This window comes from Hippopotamus amphibius, chromosome 6 (assembly GCF_030028045.1).
Source record: "Hippopotamus amphibius kiboko isolate mHipAmp2 chromosome 6, mHipAmp2.hap2, whole genome shotgun sequence".
Classification (NCBI taxonomy): domain Eukaryota; kingdom Metazoa; phylum Chordata; class Mammalia; order Artiodactyla; family Hippopotamidae; genus Hippopotamus; species Hippopotamus amphibius.
The window spans coordinates 41,840,654-41,848,832 of NC_080191.1; positions in this window are offsets into that span (position 1 = coordinate 41,840,654).

Consider the following 8,179-nt stretch of genomic DNA (forward strand, 5'->3'; position numbering starts at 1 on the left):
TAAGAAGTGGTAGAACTAGGCACAAATTCAGCTTTATTTTAATTCAATGCCTGCATCCTTAATTTTTACACAACTTCCTCTTCCCAAACTTCTCAAGGGATTACACCCTAAAAGAAATTTACTCAAAATTATATTTTAAAATGTTCTAGGTGCCAAATACTGCGTTAGGATTTTAGGTGCTAAGAGTATATCAATGTCACTCTTTTTACGTTTAGAGTCTATCAGGGACGAAACACATAAAACAAGTACTTAAAAATTTCAAATGATTTGATAGGGCTAGGGCTGGTAGTAGAACAAAAAACAGGAAAACTATTCCAGGGTAGGAAGAGCTGACAAAGGATGTAATCAGCCAGGTAAAGTGGAGGGGAGCTGGAAGGAGGGAGAGAAGTATCCCAGGTAGGCTATAGGTGCAAATGACCTTAGAGAACATGATATTTTCAAGGAACTTTTTTTTTTTTTTTTAGCATTTTCCACCATTTATTCATGCTTTCAAAAATAGTTCAACTCTTCTTACAAAACAAAGATAAAATAGTACATACTAGAAACACATATCACACTTTTCCTCTTATAGCTTTAATCCACTTTCATCCTGTCAAAAGAGACAAAAAAAAAAAAAAAAAATCCCCAAACAACTCTATCTGACCACATTCACAGAAAACGATGCCAGAATATATTGCAAAACAGAAGGAAGTGTCATCTGCTTTGTATCCAAAGGTTTCTTCTCCATTTCTTGTACGAGGCAAGTAACCATCACTGAACATGCTGCATGCCAAATTAAAACATAATTTCAACATATGTTAGATCACACTAGAGATAGTAACTATAGCAGAAATAAGCATTTTTCCAGCAATATTTTTCCTTAAATAACAGGTATGTCCAGTGCCGGATCACAGAATGAGAGAAAATAGCAGAGTGAGCAACATCTAACAGTGAACAGAGGCCAGATCATGTGGGACCTTATAAATCATGATGACGATTTTCTTTTTAAAAAATTAGGTGAAGCTGGTCATCATATGGCAATGTCCTGATGCGTTGCTTCCAAAAGGTTATTTTTGTGATGTTCCTGCCAAAACTGTATAATCTGAATCTAATGAGGAAATGTCAGACAAAGCCAGACTGGGGATATCCTTGAAAATAGGTGACCTAACCAAATGTAAAATAGATAGCTAGTGGGAAGCTGCTGCAAAACACAGGGAGATCAACTCGAGGATGGGTGAGGACTTAGAGGGGTGGGATAGAGAGGGTGGGAGGGAGTCTTGGGAGGGAAGGGATATGGGAATGTATGTATAGATACAGTTGATTCACTTTGTTGTGAAGCAAAAACTGGCACAACAGTGTAAAGCAATTTTATTCCAATAAAGAGCTTAAAAACAAACAAACCAAAAAAACCAAAGAAGTGACCTATATTTTTCAAAGATACCAAGATCATGAGAGTCAAAAAGACTAAGAAACTGTATTAGATTAAAGAAGATTAAAGACATAGACTAGAGATTAAAGACAAATGCAAATTGTGGCTCTGGATTGGATCCTGGGTCAGGTATGGTGGTTATTTACAAGAGTATACTTGTTTTTAAGAAATAGCATGAAAGCATTTAGGAATAATGTCTGTAACTTATTCTCAAAAAAATTAGAAAAATTACACACACATATACATATATACACAGAAAGAAAATATGATAAAATATTAATTGGGGGAATCTGAGTGAAAGTATAGGAGAATTCTTTACACTCTTGCATTTTTTCTGTGAGGCTAAAATTATTTCGAACTAAAGTTTTTTTAAAAAAACTAAAAAATTATTTGAAAGCTGCTTGGAAGCTCAAATAATCAAAATGACTATTAAGAAACAGCAACAGGAAAACAAATACTAAGGATACAAATATATTCAGAGTGACATATACTGATAAGATAAAACTTCTTCATTCATTTTCCTCCAGGTATGGGAGACAGTCTTTAACTTTACTTTTCTAGAGCATTTTCTTATATATATATAATATATATTATATATATAATCTTCAATGTAGATTGGAAGAGAAGTTAAGACATAGACTATGTTTTTCTTTCTAAGGTCTATTATCTCAGTTCTAGCATTTTCTCTGTGGATTTTTTCCCCTCTAGGTACTCCACCCATAAAATCTCCTTTCTACAGGATTGAGTTGTCCTTGAAAGCTTTCTCAGGAAAAACAAATCAGAATGCAAACCACCCCAACAGCTACAAAAGACATACAACAGACTCACGTTTTACATTGGTGCTAAAATTGAATACATTATAGTCAAAACTATCCTAGAACAACCTTTAAATATCCTATTAAGTAGGGGATCATTGATTTGTATAGTCATTTTTATGCACGGTAAATTTTGACAACTACTAAGAGGAACAAAAGGAACAAAATAAAAATTTACATGCAAATATCTGAGCATTCAAATGGTTCTACTTTTAAGATGATCAAATCCTCAGCAGTTTGGGGTGAGGAGGTGGATGAGAGATGAATTTTAAGTGATTCTGCTTGCTGTGGAGTTTATTCCATTTGGTTTAATGTTAAGTCGCTAAAAACATAATATATGCAAATAGATTTGTTTGTTGTCGAGATTAAATAAGAGTAGAGCAAATAAATTTTACTTCTAGCCGTGATGAAAGAACTGGTATCACAGTAGGCCTCCTGCCATAAGCAACTATAAAAGTGGAAAAAAATACATAAAATCACTGCTTTTAGATGTTGAACAAAAGGCAGCACGACTATGATCCCTGAAATAAGGGGGGGGAAAATGAGATGAGTCCTGCAATTCTGCCAGCTTTCTGCCTGACATCACTCTCTAGACTGTGGCTCAGGGAGAGGAGAGCCCAAGCAGAGGACCCCAATCTCCCTGAGCTGAGGAGACAGAGGTCAGAATTCACAGCCAGTAAAGTGGCTGGAATGTGTATGATAAGGCTCTTGAGGGAAGTGAGCTGTTCAGAGAAGGAGTTCCAGAAATCTACATAGGGATCCCCTTGAATCTTTAGCTGAATAGTAAGCAGTGTATATGCAGCTTGGAAACTCCCTGAGGTGGGACAAACTATAATACTGAAGGGCAGAGAACTGATCTCCCAGAGCTAGACAGAGCAAATAGATATTTGTGTTCTAACCTGCCAAGGAGAAAGGACCTTATGAACAATGCAGATTTAATGAAAACTCCAAAAAGGGCATACCTTAGGAGTAGGGCTAATCTAGTCCTAGAGAAAAGGTTACTCTTGACCTACTTAACAACAAGGCTTGAAAGAATCAAATTCTACTGCAAGTAAATTAACTGCCTATAGGAACAAAACTGAACACTCTGTTAAAGAAGACAGTAAAATCCAGTCAACAGTGAAGCATCTATAATGTCCAATGTATGATAAAAAAAAAATACTAGACATATAAAGAAGTAAGAAAATGTGACTTATAACCATATTAAGAAATTATTCAATAAAACAGACCCAGAAATGACACAGATGATGAAACTAGTAGATCATGCCTTTACAAGCACTATTATAAAAATACTCAAGAATTTAAAAGGAAAAAAAATTTTAAAAAGGAAAATATGAAATCTCAACAAGGAAATGAAAACTTTCAAAAAGGAAATACTAGAGATAAAAATACAGTATCAAAAATTAAAAACTCACTGAATGGGCCTAAGCTCAGACTAGATACTGCAGAAGAAACTATCAGTAAACTTGAAGATAGAGCAATGGGAATTATCAAAACTGAAGCATGGAAAAAAGCAGCTGAAAAATAATAATGGAGTTTCTGTAACTTATGGTATAGTTTCAAGCAGATCCAAGAAGCGCAACAAATTCTAAGCAGGACAAAGAAGACAATACCAGGGCATATCAGGCTCCAATCAGGTAAAAGAAATATTCTAAGTGATATACATAAGGGATTTATTTTGAGGATTGGACTTTATGCAATTGTGGGAGCAGGTTAGTAATCTCTATAAGGCTATTGCCTCTGTGCTGGTATTAGGCCTGAAGTCAGCAAGGAAATACAGACAAGAAGTGGAAGAAAGCAAGGATAAACCTTGAAAGAACCTGTGCCACAGGTTGAAAATTGAAATCTATGAGGGAAAACTAGAACCCATTAGAACAAATAAGAACGTGTGTTTGTCTCATCCCCTTCAAGGTTAATGACGTGAGTGAACTGCCTGCTAAGTTGGCAACTTTATGGAGATATACATGACCCGGCCTGGGATTCACAGGATCTGAAAGAGCAGCTCTGGTTAGATCTATAAGCCCAGGTGTTGTTCCCTAACACCAGTAAGGTGGACCATCAGACCAGTAACTGCACACACGAGCTGGAACATGCCTTGCCTAGGCCAGCCTTCAGCGTGTGAAAACTGGCTGTTGCCTCTTTTCCACCTTCCTAATCTCATGTGTATCTCTGTTGTGGCCTGTGACACAGTGAATGTAATTCTGAGAAATGGTTCCAGTTTAGCTAAACTGACACAAAACTACCACAGCCCATCCCTTCACAACTTGGCACACTTATATACATCTTTTAACCATACTTAATTTCCAAATAAAGGTAATAGTAAAAACAGCTTTCTCCATAATGTGGCAAAAGTATCTGATATACAAATAAAATCATGCTAACCCTCTCCTGAAAAGAAGATACAAAATCCCTATGCTCAGTTTTGGTTAATAATCATTTCTCTTCTAGCTGAATCACATTCCCTCTTTGGTATATTCTAAGTTAAATACTGAGATATAAGCTTAGCTACTATTAACACATCTTATATGTTAGGGGGTGAGGGGAGAAAAAATTATAGCTGATTAATAAAAATACAAATTATTCATATAAAAATGAGGAAATACTCAAATATTACAGTCTTCATTTCTGCTACTGGGCACACATTTTCACTTAGTATTTGTAAGCTTCATTTTTTTTTCATCTTTATTGGAGTATAATTGCTTTACAATGCTCTGTTAGTTTCCGCTGTACAACAAAGTGAATCTGCTATATGTATACATATATCCTCATATCCCTTCCCTCTTGACCATCCCTATTCCACCCCTCTAGTTCATAACATAGCACCAAGCTGATCTCCCTGTGCTCTGCAGCAGCTTCTTACTAGCTATCTATTTTACATTTGGTAGTGTATATATGTCAATGCTTCTCTCTCATGTCATCCCAGCTTTCCCTTCCCCTGCTGTGTCCTTACATCTGTTCTCTACATCTGTGAATCTATTCCTGCCCTGCCACTAGGTTCATCAGTACCATTTTTCTAGATTTCATATATATGTGTTAGCATACAGTATTTGTTTTTCTCTCTCTGACTTACTTCACTCTGTATGACAGACTCTAGGTCCATCCACCTCACTACAAATAATTCAATTTCATTACTTTTTATAGCTGAGTAATATTGCATTGTATATATGTGCCACATCTTCTTTATTCATTCATCTGTTGATGGACATTTAGGTTGCTTTCACGTCCTGGCTATTGTAAATAATGCTGCAATGAACATTGCGGTACGTGTATCTTTTTGAATTATGGTTTTCTCAGGGTATATGCCCAGTAATGGGATTGCTGGGTCATATGGTAGTTCTATTTTCAGTTTTTTAAGGAACCTGCATACTGTTCTCCATAGTGGCTGCATCAATTTACATTCCCACCAACAGTTCAGGAGGTTTCCCTTTTCTCCACACCCTCTCCAGCATTTATTTTTTCTAAATTTTTTGATGATGGCCATTTTGACTGCTGTGAGGTGATACCTCATTGTGGCTTTGACTTGCATTTCTCTAATGATTAGCGATGTTGAGCATCTCTTCATGTGTTTGTTGACCATCTGTATGTCTTCCTTGGAGAAATGTCTATTTAGTTCTTCCACCCTTTTCTGGGTTGGGTTTTTGTTTTCTTGATATTGAGCTGCATGAACTGCTTGTATATTTTGGAGATTAATCCTTTGTCAGTTGCATAAGCTTCATTTTGCCACCCATATTCTCTTTGCCTTCAGCAAGCACCTTACTTGGTCATAATTCTTTGCCTAGTGGGATAAACCCATTCTTCATTCCTGAAGGGTGTAAACCATTAGCAGTTTTGCTATAGTTTTTCACTGACTTTACCACAGGGCACGGAAGTAATAAGATGTGTCCTGAGAGATTCCATGAATTATGGACACACTCCTCCTTACCCCCCTAATGCAGTGGAAATTTCATATCCTCTTGACAGAATCAATCAATCCAGCCAGATTAAAATCCCTCTTCTCTACTCACTGATTCACTATCATAAGTATTTTTATGTGGCCAAATGACAATGTCAAATTCCCATTTAATGGAACCATTTCTGTGTCCCCCAGTGGAATCATTCTTTTTTGGAGAACTAAGACCTTTAAACCAGAAGAACCCAAGTTTATGGAGATGAGAAGCAATATTTTTGTTGGTGACTCATTAGCAGTCAATAGTGACATGTGCCACTCCCACTTCTCTTCGGATTCCCAGGGCTGTGAGTCCTGGCTATGAGAGAAAAAGCACCATAAACTGAACACTGATCCAGACTGTATACCGCATCCTGGGTGACATTACTCCAGCCCTTCAAGCTGTTGTCACCTATCTGGCATCATAACCCAGTCTTCAAAAGGCCATTCTATCAGGTCAGCTGCTTCAGAATGATGGAGGAGATAATAATAGAAGTGAATTCCATGCACACAGACCTCGTGCTGCCCTTTCTTAGCTGTAGGATGCTTTCCTTGGTTAGAAGCTGTGCTGCGTGGAATATCACAGTGGGGAATAAGGCATTCCATAAATCCACAGAGGGTGATTTGGCAGAAGCACTGCAGGCAGGAAAGGCAAATGCATATCCATAGTAAGATTCTATTCCAGTAAGAACAAAGTATCCACCTTCTAGAAAGGAAATAAGATAATCTACTTACTACCCTGTAGCTGGACTGATTCTCCTGAAAATGGTGTCATATTGGGGTTCAGTGTTATCTCTGCTAGCAGATTGGGCACTCAGCAGTAGCTATTGTCAAATCAGCCTTGATGCACGGAAGTATACCTTGCTTAGCCGATGCAAAACCTCTACCCCTGCTGCCCACAAAGACAGGGGTAGCTATAAAACCAAGTTCCCTCATGCCCACAGAGTGGATCATTGTGTCTTCCTCTGCTGCTTAAGTGGCTATTGTGGGAGGAGGTCATGAGAGGTTGTGACCACCGGTTGACCTGCTGCGAGCTGGACCCAGATAATCTGTAGCCCCTCACTCCTATCCTTGGAATGTGCATTCTGCTTGCCTTCCCTGTGCTAGAAGCTGTCCCATGGACACAGCCTTCAGAGAGTAATATGTCATTGAGTCCATCTGGACAGTTTATGTGACTGAAACTGGTTAAGGCCTTTATGTAAACTTTTAAGGTTATGACAGGCCAGTGCAGAGATAAATCTCCTGAGTAAGTTGCTTTGTTTATTAAAACTGCCACCTCCCAACCCGGAGTGGTCTGCTTCTTTCTGTGGTCTCTCCTTGCTCTCTGTGTCCAGGGGCCAGTTTACAAATCAACAGCTCTTTGGTGAGCACTGATGGGGGACTGAACTATCCTCATGATCTATCCCCAAAGTCTATCCACATACTTCTTCCCAGATCTCACTATCATCAATTTTCCAATCACACTCCTTTTCATTGATGATCATCCAACCAAGCTATTAGTCACAGCCCAAGTATCATTATGTATCTGGCCCTCTCTTTCACACAAAACTTTCCCCAGGGATTAGGAAGTAGGCAAGAATGTGTTCTTTGTTAAGTATATTCAGCATTCTACTAAAAGTTTTAGTCAGTTCTATATGGTGAGCAAAAAGAAAAGAAAGAAGTATTCTAATTTCTGATACATATTAGAAAGGAAGAAGTAAAGCTATCTTTATTCACAGGTAACATGATCAGGTGTGTAGAAAACTCTAATCTAAAAAAATACTGCTGATGCTCACAAGTGATTTAAGCAATGTTTCAGATACAAGGTCAATATAAAAATATCAATTTTATTTCTATATACTAGCAAAGAATAATTGGAAAAATAAAATAAAAAACAATACTATTTATAACAGCATGAAATAATATAAAATACTTAAGAATAATATGTGCAAGATCTGTTACACTGAAACTAAAAAACATTGCTGGGAAAAATTAAAGAAGACCGAAGTAAATAGAAATATATACCATGTTCATGAATAGAAAGACTCAATA